The sequence below is a fragment of the Crinia signifera genome, chromosome 8 (genome assembly GCF_055691185.1).
Source record: "Crinia signifera chromosome 8, ASM5569118v1, whole genome shotgun sequence".
NCBI lineage: Eukaryota > Metazoa > Chordata > Amphibia > Anura > Myobatrachidae > Crinia > Crinia signifera.
Genome location: NC_139224.1, coordinates 65,526,682 through 65,538,781, shown reverse-complemented (window position 1 = coordinate 65,538,781; position 12,100 = coordinate 65,526,682). Strand labels below are relative to the sequence as shown.

The 12,100-nt window shown below is 39.3% G+C and overlaps 21 non-coding genes and 4 pseudogenes across 21 annotated transcripts; all 25 read left to right on the top strand.

The window, feature by feature from the left end:
• The first annotated feature begins 117 nt into the window (after positions 1–117).
• LOC146032959 (5S ribosomal RNA) lies at positions 118–236 on the top strand. Its single transcript, XR_014458369.1, has one exon. It is a non-coding gene; the product is annotated as a 5S ribosomal RNA (ribosomal RNA).
• A 345-nt stretch (positions 237–581) lies between these two features.
• Positions 582–700, top strand: LOC146034253 (5S ribosomal RNA). The gene has a single exon (XR_014459660.1). It is a non-coding gene; the product is annotated as a 5S ribosomal RNA (ribosomal RNA).
• A 345-nt stretch (positions 701–1,045) lies between these two features.
• On the top strand, positions 1,046–1,164 carry LOC146032807 (5S ribosomal RNA). Its single transcript, XR_014458224.1, has one exon. It is a non-coding gene; the product is annotated as a 5S ribosomal RNA (ribosomal RNA).
• A 345-nt stretch (positions 1,165–1,509) lies between these two features.
• LOC146032632 (5S ribosomal RNA) lies at positions 1,510–1,628 on the top strand. Its single transcript, XR_014458058.1, has one exon. It is a non-coding gene; the product is annotated as a 5S ribosomal RNA (ribosomal RNA).
• Positions 1,629–1,969: 341 nt separating this feature from the next.
• LOC146034859 (5S ribosomal RNA) lies at positions 1,970–2,088 on the top strand. The gene has a single exon (XR_014460263.1). It is a non-coding gene; the product is annotated as a 5S ribosomal RNA (ribosomal RNA).
• Positions 2,089–2,873: 785 nt separating this feature from the next.
• LOC146032086 (5S ribosomal RNA) lies at positions 2,874–2,992 on the top strand. The gene has a single exon (XR_014457532.1). It is a non-coding gene; the product is annotated as a 5S ribosomal RNA (ribosomal RNA).
• A 346-nt stretch (positions 2,993–3,338) lies between these two features.
• On the top strand, positions 3,339–3,457 carry LOC146031251 (5S ribosomal RNA). Its single transcript, XR_014456722.1, has one exon. It is a non-coding gene; the product is annotated as a 5S ribosomal RNA (ribosomal RNA).
• A 345-nt stretch (positions 3,458–3,802) lies between these two features.
• On the top strand, positions 3,803–3,921 carry LOC146028324 (5S ribosomal RNA; annotated as a pseudogene).
• A 345-nt stretch (positions 3,922–4,266) lies between these two features.
• On the top strand, positions 4,267–4,375 carry LOC146029601 (5S ribosomal RNA; annotated as a pseudogene).
• Positions 4,376–4,717: 342 nt separating this feature from the next.
• LOC146030771 (5S ribosomal RNA) lies at positions 4,718–4,836 on the top strand. Its single transcript, XR_014456257.1, has one exon. It is a non-coding gene; the product is annotated as a 5S ribosomal RNA (ribosomal RNA).
• A 345-nt stretch (positions 4,837–5,181) lies between these two features.
• On the top strand, positions 5,182–5,300 carry LOC146031950 (5S ribosomal RNA). Its single transcript, XR_014457401.1, has one exon. It is a non-coding gene; the product is annotated as a 5S ribosomal RNA (ribosomal RNA).
• A 345-nt stretch (positions 5,301–5,645) lies between these two features.
• On the top strand, positions 5,646–5,764 carry LOC146032615 (5S ribosomal RNA). The gene has a single exon (XR_014458042.1). It is a non-coding gene; the product is annotated as a 5S ribosomal RNA (ribosomal RNA).
• A 341-nt stretch (positions 5,765–6,105) lies between these two features.
• Positions 6,106–6,224, top strand: LOC146031649 (5S ribosomal RNA). The gene has a single exon (XR_014457111.1). It is a non-coding gene; the product is annotated as a 5S ribosomal RNA (ribosomal RNA).
• Positions 6,225–6,569: 345 nt separating this feature from the next.
• On the top strand, positions 6,570–6,688 carry LOC146032794 (5S ribosomal RNA). The gene has a single exon (XR_014458212.1). It is a non-coding gene; the product is annotated as a 5S ribosomal RNA (ribosomal RNA).
• A 346-nt stretch (positions 6,689–7,034) lies between these two features.
• On the top strand, positions 7,035–7,153 carry LOC146031708 (5S ribosomal RNA). Its single transcript, XR_014457167.1, has one exon. It is a non-coding gene; the product is annotated as a 5S ribosomal RNA (ribosomal RNA).
• Positions 7,154–7,498: 345 nt separating this feature from the next.
• Positions 7,499–7,617, top strand: LOC146031526 (5S ribosomal RNA). The gene has a single exon (XR_014456991.1). It is a non-coding gene; the product is annotated as a 5S ribosomal RNA (ribosomal RNA).
• A 345-nt stretch (positions 7,618–7,962) lies between these two features.
• On the top strand, positions 7,963–8,081 carry LOC146032783 (5S ribosomal RNA). The gene has a single exon (XR_014458201.1). It is a non-coding gene; the product is annotated as a 5S ribosomal RNA (ribosomal RNA).
• Positions 8,082–8,426: 345 nt separating this feature from the next.
• Positions 8,427–8,535, top strand: LOC146029600 (5S ribosomal RNA; annotated as a pseudogene).
• Positions 8,536–8,877: 342 nt separating this feature from the next.
• LOC146032771 (5S ribosomal RNA) lies at positions 8,878–8,996 on the top strand. Its single transcript, XR_014458190.1, has one exon. It is a non-coding gene; the product is annotated as a 5S ribosomal RNA (ribosomal RNA).
• A 345-nt stretch (positions 8,997–9,341) lies between these two features.
• On the top strand, positions 9,342–9,460 carry LOC146034773 (5S ribosomal RNA). Its single transcript, XR_014460177.1, has one exon. It is a non-coding gene; the product is annotated as a 5S ribosomal RNA (ribosomal RNA).
• Positions 9,461–9,805: 345 nt separating this feature from the next.
• LOC146032760 (5S ribosomal RNA) lies at positions 9,806–9,924 on the top strand. The gene has a single exon (XR_014458179.1). It is a non-coding gene; the product is annotated as a 5S ribosomal RNA (ribosomal RNA).
• Positions 9,925–10,269: 345 nt separating this feature from the next.
• Positions 10,270–10,388, top strand: LOC146032748 (5S ribosomal RNA). The gene has a single exon (XR_014458168.1). It is a non-coding gene; the product is annotated as a 5S ribosomal RNA (ribosomal RNA).
• Positions 10,389–10,733: 345 nt separating this feature from the next.
• LOC146033022 (5S ribosomal RNA) lies at positions 10,734–10,852 on the top strand. Its single transcript, XR_014458432.1, has one exon. It is a non-coding gene; the product is annotated as a 5S ribosomal RNA (ribosomal RNA).
• Positions 10,853–11,191: 339 nt separating this feature from the next.
• On the top strand, positions 11,192–11,310 carry LOC146027846 (5S ribosomal RNA; annotated as a pseudogene).
• A 345-nt stretch (positions 11,311–11,655) lies between these two features.
• Positions 11,656–11,774, top strand: LOC146030750 (5S ribosomal RNA). The gene has a single exon (XR_014456240.1). It is a non-coding gene; the product is annotated as a 5S ribosomal RNA (ribosomal RNA).
• The last annotated feature ends 326 nt before the right edge of the window (positions 11,775–12,100 follow it).

Genomic DNA, 12,100 nt, shown 5'->3' with positions numbered 1-12,100 from the left:
GGTTTTTTTACATTACCAACACATGATTTTTTTCAGTAAGCCAAAACAGTTAGGAAACTTTTTTATTAGCTTACCTGGTTATAGAAGTAGAAGACGGCAAAAAAGTGCTTGTATTTCACCTACAGCCATACCACATTAGATACGCCCAATCTCGTCTGATCTTGGAAGCTAAGCAGTGTTGGGCTTGGTTAGTACTTGGGTGGGAGACCACATGGGAACACCAGGTGCTGTAGGTTTTTCCCATTACTGGCAAATTGTTTTTATTCTCTAGCTTTTTAAATTGGAAACTTTTTTCTCTTTATTGCCAGTACAGACATTTGGAAGAGGTCAAACAGACACAATAGCCATCACCTAAAAACTTACCACACTGTTTAGGCCCAATTCCAACTGCTTTTGGCAGCTAAACAGTGTTGAGCCTCTTTAGTAGTTTAATTTGAGACCACCTGCTTATATCATGTCCTGTAGGTCTTTTTACATTACCAACACATGATTTTTTTCAGTAAGCCAAAACAGTTAGGAAACTTTTTTATTAACTTACCTGGTTATAGAAGTAGAAGAGGGCAACAAAGTGCCTATATCTCACCTACAGCCATACCACTTTGGATACGCCCAATCTCGTCTGATCTTGGAAGCTAAGCAATGTTGGGCCTGGTTAGTACTTGGGTGGGAGAACACATGGGAACACCAGGTGCTGTAGGATTTTTCCCATTACTGGCAAATTGTTTTTATTCTCTAGCTATTTAAATTGGAAACTTTTTCTTTTTATTGCCGATACAGACATTTGGGAGAGGTCAAATAGACACAATAGCCATCACCTAAAGACTTACCACACTTTTTCGGCCCAATTCCAACTGCTTTTGGCAGCTAACCAGTGTTGAGCCTCTTTAGTAGATTAATTTGAGACCACCTGCTTATATCATGTCCTGCAGGTCTTTTTACATTACCAACACATGATTTTAATCAGTAAGCCAAAACAGTTAGGAAAATTTTTTATTAGCTTACCTGGTTATAGAAGTAGAAGAGGGCAAAAAAGTGCTTGCATTTCACCTACAGCCATACCACATTGGATACGCCCAATCTCGTCTGATCTTGGAAGCTAAGCAGTGTTGGGCCTGGTTAGTACTTGGGTGGGAGACCACATGGGAACACCAGGTGCTGTAGGTTTTTCCCATTACTGGCAATTTGTTTTTATTCTCTAGCTTTTTAAATTGGAAACTTTTTTCTCTTTATTGCCAGTACAGACATTTGGAAGAGGTCAAACAGACACAATAGCCATTACCTAAAAACTTACCACACTGTTTAGGCCCAATTCCAACTGCTTTTGGCAGCTAAACAGTGTTGAGCCTCTTTAGTAGTTTAATTTGAGACCATCTGCTTATAAAATGTCCTGTAGGTTTTTTTACATTACCAACACATGATTTTTTTCAGTAAGCCAAAACAGTTAGGACACTTTTTTATTAGCTTACCTGGTTATAGAAGTAGAAGAGGGCAAAAAAGTGCCTGTATCTCACCTACAGCCATACCACATTGTATACGCCCAATCTCGTCTGATCTTGGAAACTAAGCAGTGTTGGGCCTGGTTAGTACTTGGGTGGGAGACCACATGGGAACACCAGGTGCTGTAGGTTTTTTCTTATTACTGGCAATTTTTTTTTATTCTCTAGCTATTTAAATTGGAAACTTTTTTTATTGCCAGTACAGACATTTGGAAGAGGTCAAACAGACACAATAGCCATCACCTAAAAACTTACCACACTGTTTAAGCCCAATTCCAACTGCTTTTGGCAGCTAAACATTGTTGAGCCTCTTTAGTAGTTTAATTTGAGACCACCTGCTAATATCATGTCCTGTAGGTCTTTTTACATTACCAACACATGATTTTTTTCAGTAAGCCAATACAGTTAGGAAACTTTTTTATTAGCTTACCTGGTTATAGAAGTAGAAGAGGGCAACAAAGTGCCTATATCTCACCTACAGCTATACCACATTGGATACGCCCATTCTCATCTGATCTTGGAAGCTAAGCAATGTTGGGCCTGGTTAGTACTTGGGTGGGAGACCACATGGGAACACGAGGTGCTGTAGGCTTTTTCCCATTACTGGCAAATTGTTTTTATTATCTAGCTATTTAAATTGGAAACTTTTTCTTTTTATTGCCGATACAGACATTTGGGAGAGGTCAAACAGACACAATAGCCATCACCTAAAGACTTACCACACTGTTTAGGCCCAATTCCAACTGCTTTTGGCAGCTAAACATTGTTGAGCCTCTTTAGTAGTTTAATTTGAGACCACCTGCTAATATCATGTCCTGTAGGTCTTTTTACATTACCAACACATGATTTTTTTCAGTAGGCCAATACAGTTAGGAAACTTTTTTATTAGCTTACCTGGTTATAGAAGTAGAAGAGGGCAAAAAAGTGCTTGTATTTCACCTACAGCCATACCACATTGGATACGCCTGATCTTGAAAGCTAAGCAGTGTTGGGCCTGGTTAGTACTTGGGTGGGGGAACACCTGGTGCTGTAGGATTTTTTCCATTACTGGCAAATTGTTTATATTCTCTAGCTATTTAAATTGGAAACTTTTTTTATTGCCAGTACAGACATTTGGAAGAGGTCAAACAGACACAATAGCCATCACCTAAAAACTTACCACACTGTTTAGGCCCAATTCCAACTGCTTTTGGCAGCTAAACAGTGTTGAGCCTCTTTAGTAGTTTAATTTGAGACCACCTGCTTATATCATGTCCTGTAGGTTTTTTTACATTACCAACACATGATTTTTTTCAGTAAGCCAAAACAGTTAGGACACTTTTTTATTAGCTTACCTGGTTATAGAAGTAGAAGAGGGCAAAAAAAAGCCTGTATCTCACCTACAGCCATACCACATTGGATACGCCCAATCTCGTCTGATCTTGGAAGCTAAGCAGTGTTGGGCCTGGTTAGTTCTTGGGTGGGAGACCACATGGGAACACCAGGTGCTGTAGGTTTTTCCCATTACTGGCAAATTGATTATTATTCTCTAGCTTTTTAAATTGGAAACTTTTTTCTCTTTATTGCCAGTACAGACATTTGGAAGAGGTCAAACAGACACAATAGCCATCACCTAAAAACTTACCACACTGTTTAGGCCCAATTCCAACTGCTTTTGGCAGCTAAACAGTGTTGAGCCTCTTTAGTAGTTTAATTTGAGACCACCTGCTTATATCATGTCCTGTAGGTCTTTTTACATTACCAACACATGATTTTTTTCAGTAAGCCAAAACAGTTAGGAAACTTTTTTATTAACTTACCTGGTTATAGAAGTAGAAGAGGGCAACAAAGTGCCTGTATCTCACCTACAGCCATACCACTTTGGATACGCCCAATCTCGTCTGATCTTGGAAGCTAAGCAATGTTGGGCCTGGTTAGTACTTGGGTGGGAGACCACATGGGAACACCAGGTGCTGTAGGCTTTTTCCCATTACTGGCAAATTGTTTTTATTCTCTAGCTATTTAAATTGGAAACTTTTTCTTTTTATTGCCGATACAGACATTTGGGAGAGGTCAAACAGACACAATAGCCATCACCTAAAGACTTACCACACTTTTTCGGCCCAATTCCAACTGCTTTTGGCAGCTAAACAGTGTTGAGCCTCTTTAGTAGATTAATTTGAGACCACCTGCTTATATCATGTCCTGCAGGTCTTTTTACATTACCAACACATGATTTTTTTCAGTAAGCCAAAACAGTTAGGAAACTTTTTTATTAGCTTACCTGGTTATAGAAGTAGAAGAGGGCAAAAAAATGCCTGTATTTCACATACAGCCATACCGCATTGGATACGCCCAATCTCGTCTGATCTTGGAAGCTAAGCAGTGTTGGGCCTGGTTAGTACTTTGGTTTGAGACCACATGGGAACACCAGGTGCTGTAGGTTTTTCCCATTACTGGCAAATTGTTTTTATTCTCTAGCTTTTTAAATTGGAAACTTTTTTCTCTTTATTGCCAGTACAGACATTTGGAAGAGGTCAAACAGACACAATAGCCATCACCTAAAAACTTACCACACTGTTTAGGACCAATTCCAACTGCTTTTGGCAGCTAAACATTGTTGAGCCTCTTTAGTAGTTTAATTTGAGACCACCTGCTAATATCATGTCCTGTAGGTCTTTTTACTTTACCAACACATGATTTTTTTCAGTAGGCCAATACAGTTAGGAAACTTTTTTATTAGCTTACCTGGTTATAGAAGTAGAAGAGGGCAAAAAAGTGCTTGTATTTCACCTACAGCCATACCACATTGGATACGCCTAATCTCGTCTGATCTTGAAAGCTAAGCAGTGTTGGGCCTGGTTAGTACTTGGGTGGGGGAACACCTGGTGCTGTAGGATTTTTTCCATTACTGGCAAATTGTTTATATTCTCTAGCTATTTAAATTGGAAACTTTTTCTTATTGCCAGTACAGACATTTGGAAGAGGTCAAACAGACACAATAGCCATCACCTAAAAACTTACCACACTGTTTAGGCCCAATTCCAACTGCTTTTGGCAGCTAAACAGTGTTGAGCCTCTTTAGTAGTTTAATTTGAGACCACCTGCTTATATCATGTCCTGCAGGTTTTTTTACATTACCAACACATGATTTTTTTCAGTAAGCCAAAACAGTTAGGACACTTTTTTATTAGCTTACCTGGTTATAGAAGTAGAAGAGGGCAAAAAAGTGCCTGTATCTCACCTACAGCCATACCACATTGCATACGCCCAATCTCGTCTGATCTTGGAAGCTAAGCAGTGTTGGGCCTGGTTAGTACTTGGGTGGGAGACCACATGGGAACACCAGGTGCTGTAGGTTTTTCCCATTACTGGCAAATTGTTTTTATTCTCTAGATTTTTAAATTGGAAACTTTTTTCTCTTTATTGCCAGTACAGACATTTGAAAGAGGTCAAACAGACACAATAGCCATCACCTAAAAACTTACCACACTGTTTAGGCCCAATTCCAACTGCTTTTGGCAGCTAAACAGTGTTGAGCCTCTTTAGTAGTTTAATTTGAGACCACCTGCTAATATCATGTCCTATAGGTCTTTTTACATTACCAACACATGATTTTTTTCAGTAAGCCAATACAGTTAGGAAACTTTTTTATTAACTTACCTGGTTATAGAAGTAGAAGAGGGCAAAAAAGTGCCTGTATCTCACCTACAGCCATACCACATTAAATACGCCCAATCTCGTCTGATCTTGGAAGCTAAGCAGTGTTGGGCCTGGTTAGTACCTGGGTGGGAGACCTCATGGGAACACCAGGTGCTGTAGGTTTTTCCCATTACTGGCAAATTGTTTTTATTCTCTAGCTTTTTAAATTGGAAACTTTTTTCTCTTTATTGCCAGTACAGACATTTGGAAGAGGTCAAACAGACACAATAGCCATCACCTAAAAACTTACCACACTGTTTAGGCCCAATTCCAACTGCTTTTGGCAGCTAAACAGTGTTGAGCCTCTTTAGTAGTTTAATTTGAGACCACCTGCTTATATCATGTCCTGTAGGTCTTTTTACATTACCAACACATGATTTTTTTCAGTAAGCCAAAACAGTTAGGAAACTTTTTTATTAACTTACCTTGTTATAGAAGTAGAAGAGGGCAACAAAGTGCCTGTATCTCACCTACAGCTATACCACATTAGATACGCCCAATCTCGTCTGATCTTGGAAGCTAAGCAGTGTTGGGCCTGGTTAGTACTTGGGTGGGAGACCACATGGGAACACCAGGTGCTGTAGGTTTTTTCTTATTACTGGCAATTTTTTTTTATTCTCTAGCTATTTAAATTGGAAACTTTTTTTATTGCCAGTACAGACATTTGGAAGAGGTCAAACAGACAAAATAGCCATCACCTAAAAACTTACCACACTGTTTAAGCCCAATTCCAACTGCTTTTGGCAGCTAAACATTGTTGAGCCTCTTTAGTAGTTTAATTTGAGACCACCTGCTAATATCATGTCCTGTAGGTCTTTTTACATTACCAACACATGATTTTTTTCAGTAAGCCAAAACAGTTAGGAAACTTTTTTATTAGCTTACCTGGTTATAGAAGTAGAAGAGGGCAAAATAGTGCCTGTATCTCACCTACAGCCATACCACTTTGGATACGCCCAATCTCGTCTGATCTTGGAAGCTAAGCAATGTTGGGCCTGGTTAGTACTTGGGTGGGAGACCACATGAGAACACCAGGTGCTGTAGGCTTTTTCCCATTACTGGCAAATTGTTTTTATTCTCTAGCTATTTAAATTGGAAACTTTTTCTTTTTATTGCCGATACAGACATTTGGGAGAGGTCAAACAGACACAATAGCCATCACCTAAAGACTTACCACACTTTTTCGGCCCAATTCCAACTGCTTTTGGCAGCTAAACAGTGTTGAGCCTCTTTAGTAGATTAATTTGAGACCACCTGCTTATATCATGTCCTGCAGGTCTTTTTACATTACCAACACATGATTTTTTTCAGTAAGCCAAAACAGTTAGGAAACTTTTTTATTAGCTTACCTGGTAATAGAAGTAGAAGAGGGCAAAAAAGTGCCTGTATTTCACCTACAGCCATACCACATTGGATACGCCCAATCTCGTCTGATCTTGGAAGCTAAGCAGTGTTGGGCCTGGTTAGTACTTGGGTGGGAGACCACATGGGAACACCAGGTGCTGTAGGTTTTTCCCATTACTGGCAAATTGTTTTTATTCTCTAGCTTTTTAAATTGGAAACTTTTTTCTCTTTATTGCCAGTACAGACATTTGGAAGAGGTCAAACAGACACAATAGCCATCACCTAAAAACTTACCACACTGTTTAGGCCCAATTCCAACTGCTTTTGGCAGCTAAACATTGTTGAGCCTCTTTAGTAGATTAATTTGAGACCACCTGCTTATATCATGTCCTGTAGGTCTTTTTACATTACCAACACATGATTTTTTTCAGTAAGCCAATACAGTTAGGAAACTTTTTTTATTAGCTTACCTGGTTATAGAAGTAGAAGAGGGCAAAATAGTGCCTGTATCTCACCTACAGCCATACCACATTGGATATGCCCAATCTCGTCTGATCTTGGAAGCTAAGCAATGTTGGGCCTGGTTAGTACTTTGGTGGGAGACCACATGGGAACACCAGGTGCTGTAGGCTTTTTCCCATTACTGGCAAATTGTTTTTATTCTTTAGCTATTTAAATTGGAAACTTTTTCTTTTTATTGCCGATACAGACATTTGGGAGAGGTCAAACAGACACAATAGCCATCACCTAAAGACTTACCACACTTTTTCGGCCCAATTCCAACTGCTTTTGGCAGCTAACCAGTGTTGAGCCTCTTTAGTAGATTAATTTGAGACCACCTGCTTATATCATGTCCTGTAGGTCTTTTTACATTACCAACACATGATTTTAATCAGTAAGCCAAAACAGTTAGGAAAATTTTTTATTAGCTTTCCTGGTTATAGAAGTAGAAGAGGGCAAAAAAGTGCTTGCATTTCACCTACAGCCATACCACATTGGATACGCCCAATCTCGTCCGATCTTGGAAGCTAAGCAGTGTTGGGCCTGGTTAGTACTTGGGTGGGAGACCACATGGGAACACCAGGTGCTGTAGGTTTTTCCCATTACTGGCAAATTGTTTTTATTCTCTAGCTTTTTAAATTTTAAACTTTTTTCTCTTTATTGCCAGTACAGACATTTGGAAGAGGTAAAACAGACACAATAGCCATCACCTAAAAACTTACCACACTGTTTAGGCCCAATTCCAACTGCTTTTGGCAGCTAAACAGTGTTGAGCCTCTTTAGTAGTTTAATTTGAGACCATCTGCTTATAAAATGTCCTGTAGGTTTTTTTACATTACCAACACATGATTTTTTACAGTAAGCCAAAACAGTTAGGACACTTTTTTATTAGCTTACCTGGTTATAGAAGTAGAAGAGGGCAAAAAAGTGCCTGTGTCTCACCTACAGCCATACCACATTGGATACGCCCAATCTCGTCTGATCTTGGAAGCTAAGCAGTGTTGGGCCTGGTTAGTACTTGGGTGGGAGACCACATGGGAACACCAGGTGCTGTAGGTTTTTCCCATTACTGGCAAATTGTTTTTATTCTCTAGCTTTTTAAATTGGAAACTTTTTTCTCTTTATTGCCAGTACAGACATTTGGAAGAGGTAAAACAGACACAATAGCCATCACCTAAAAACTTACCACACTGTTTAGGCCCAATTCCAACTGCTTTTGGCAGCTAAACATTGTTGAGCCTCTTTAGTAGTTTAATTTGAGACCACCTGCTAATATCATGTCCTGTAGGTCTTTTTACATTACCAACACATGATTTTTTTCAGTAGGCCAATACAGTTAGGCAACTTTTTTATTAGCTTACCTGGTTATAGAAGTAGAAGAGGGCAAAAAAGTGCTTGTATTTCACCTACAGCCATACCACATTGGATACGCCTAATCTCGTCTGATCTTGAAAGCTAAGCAGTGTTGGGCCTGGTTAGTACTTGGGTGGGGGAACACCTGGTGCTGTAGGATTTTTTCCATTACTGGCAAATTGTTTATATTCTCTAGCTATTTAAATTGGAAACTTTTTTTTATTGCCAGTACAGACATTTGGAAGAGGTCAAACAGACACAATAGCCATCACCTAAAAACTTACCACACTGTTTAGGCCCAATTCCAACTGCTTTTGGCAGCTAAACAGTGTTGAGCCTCTTTAGTAGTTTAATTTGAGACCACCTGCTTATATCATATCCTGTAGGTTTTTTTACATTACCAACACATGATTTTTTTCAGTAAGCCAAAACAGTTAGGACACTTTTTTATTAGCTTACCTGGTTATAGAAGTAGAAGAGGGCAAAAAAGTGCCTGTATCTCACCTACAGCCATACCACATTGGATACGCCCAATCTCGTCTGATCTTGGAAGCTAAGCAGTGTTGGGCCTGGTTAGTACTTGGGTGGGAGACCACATGGGAACACCAGGTGCTGTAGGTTTTTCCCATTACTGGCAAATTGTTTTTATTCTCTAGCTTTTTAAATTGGAAACTTTTTTCTCTTTATTGCCAGTACAGACATTTGAAAGAGGTCAAACAGACACAATAGCCATCACCTAAAAACTTACCACACTGTTTAGGCCCAATTCCAACTGCTTTTGGCAGCTAAACAGTGTTGAGCCTCTTTAGTAGTTTAATTTGAGACCACCTGCTAATATCATGTCCTGTAGGTCTTTTTACATTACCAACACATGATTTTTTTCAGTAAGCCAATACAGTTAGGAAACTTTTTTATTAACTTACCTGGTTATAGAAGTAGAAGAGGGCAAAAAAGTGCCTGTATCTCACTTACAGCCATACCACATTAGATACGCCTAATCTCGTCTGATCTTGGAAGCTAAGCAGTGTTGGGCCTGGTTAGTACCTGGGTGGGAGACCTCATAGGAACACCAGGTGCTGTAGGTTTTTCCCATTACTGGCAAATTGTTTTTATTCTCTAGCTTTTTAAATTGGAAACTTTTTTCTCTTTATTGCCAGTACAGACATTTGGAAGAGGTCAAACAGACACAATAGCCATCACCTAAAAACTTACCACACTGTTTAGGCCCAATTCCAACTGCTTTTGGCAGCTAAACATTGTTGAGCCTCTTTAGTAGTTTAATTTGAGACCACCTGCTAATATCATGTCCTGTAGGTCTTTTTACATTACCAACACATGATTTTTTTCAGTAAGCCAATACAGTTAGGAAACTTTTTTATTAGCTTACCTGGTTATAGAAGTAGAAGAGGGCAAAAAAGTGCCTGTATCTCACCTACAGCCATACCACATTGGATACGCCCAATCTCGTCTGATCTTGGAAGCTAAGCAGTGTTGGGCCTGGTTAGTACTTGGGTGGGAGACCACATGGGAACACCAGGTGCTGTAGGTTTTTACCATTACTGGCAAATTGTTTTTATTCTCTAGCTTTTTAAATTGGAAACTTTTTTCTCTTTATTGCCAGTACAGACATTTGGAAGAGGTCAAACAGACACAATAGCCATCACCTAAAAACTTACCACACTGTTTAGGCCCAATTCCAACTGCTTTTGGCAGCTAAACATTGTTGAGCCTCTTTAGTAGTTTAATTTGAGACCACCTGCTAATATCATGTCCTGTAGGTCTTTTTACATTACCAACACATGATTTTTTTCAGTAAGCCAATACAGTTAGGAAACTTTTTTATTAGCTTACCTGGTTATAGAAGTAGAAGAGGGCAAAAAAGTGCCTGTATCTCACCTACAGCCATACCACATTGGATACGCCCAATCTCGTCTGATCTTGGAAGCTAAGCAGTGTTGGGCCTGGTTAGTACTTGGGTGGGAGACCACATGGGAACACCAGGTGCTGTAGGTTTTTCCCATTACTGGCAAATTGTTTTTATTCTCTAGCTTTTTAAATTGGAAACTTTTTTCTCTTTATTGCCAGTACAGACATTTGGAAGAGGTCAAACAGACACAATAGCCATCACCTAAAAACTTACCACACTGTTTAGGCCCAATTCCAACTGCTTTTGGCAGCTAAACATTGTTGAGCCTCTTTAGTAGTTTAATTTGAGACCACCTGCTAATATCATGTCCTGTAGGTCTTTTTACATTACCAACACATGATTTTTTTCAGTAGGCCAATACAGTTAGGAAACTTTTTTATTAGCTTACCTGGTTATAGAAGTAGAAGAGGGCAAAAAAGTGCTCGTATTTCACCTACAGCCATACCACATTGGATACGCCCAATCTCGTCTGATCTTGGAAGCTAAGCAGTGTTGGGCCTGGTTAGTACTTGGGTGGGAGACCACATGGGAACACCAGGTGCTGTTTGTTTTTTCTTATTACTGGCAATTTTTTTTATTCTCTAGCTATTTAAATTGGAAACTTTTTTTATTGCCAGTACAGACATTTGGAAGAGGTCAAACAGACACAATAGCCATCACCTAAAAACTTACCACACTGTTTAAGCCCAATTCCAACTGCTTTTGGCAGCTAAACATTGATGAGCCTCTTTAGTAGTTTAATTTGAGACCACCTGCTAATATCATGTCCTGTAGGTCTTTTTACATTACCAACACATGATTTTTTCAGTAAGCCAATACAGTTAGGAAACTTTTTTATTAGCTTACCTGGTTATAGAAGTAGAAGAGGGCAAAATAGTGCCTGTATCTCACCTACAGCTATACCACATTGGATACGCCCAATGTAATCTGATCTTGGAAGCTAAGCAATGTTGGGCCTGGTTAGTACTTGGGTGGGAGACCACATGAGAACACCAGGTGCTGTAGGCTTTTTCCCATTACTGGCAAATTGTTTTTATTCTCTAGCTATTTAAATTGGAAACTTTTTCTTTTTATTGCCGATACAGACATTTGGGAGAGGTCAAACAGACACAATAGCCATCACCTAAAGACTTACCACACTTTTTCGGCCCAATTCCAACTGCTTTTGGCAGCTAAACAGTGTTGAGCCTCTTTAGTAGATTAATTTGAGACCACCTGCTTATATCATGTCCTGTAGGTCTTTTTACATTACCAACACATGATTTTTTTCAGTAAGCCAAAACAGTTAGGAAACTTTTTTATTAGCTTACCTGGTTATAGAAGTAGAAGAGGGCAAAAAAGTGCTTGTATTACACCTACAGCCATACCACATTGGATACGCCCAATCTCGTCTGATCTTGGAAGCTAAGCAATGTTGGGCCTGGTTAGTACTTGGGTGGGAGACCACATGGGAACACCAGGTGCTGTAGGATTTTTCGAATTACTGGCAAATTGTTTTTATTCTCTAGCTATTTAAATTGGAAACTTTTTCTTTTTATTGCCGATACAGACATTTGGGAGAGGTCAAATAGACACAATAGCCATCACCTAAAGACTTACCACACTTTTTCGGCCCAATTCCAACTGCTTTTGGCAGCTAAACAGTGTTGAGCCTCTTTAGTAGATTAATTTGAGACCACCTGCTTATATCATGTCCTGTAGGTCTTTTTACATTACCAACACATGATTTTTTTCAGTAAGCCAAAACAGTTAGGAAACTTTTTTTATTAGCTTACCTGGTTATAGAAGTAGAAGAGGG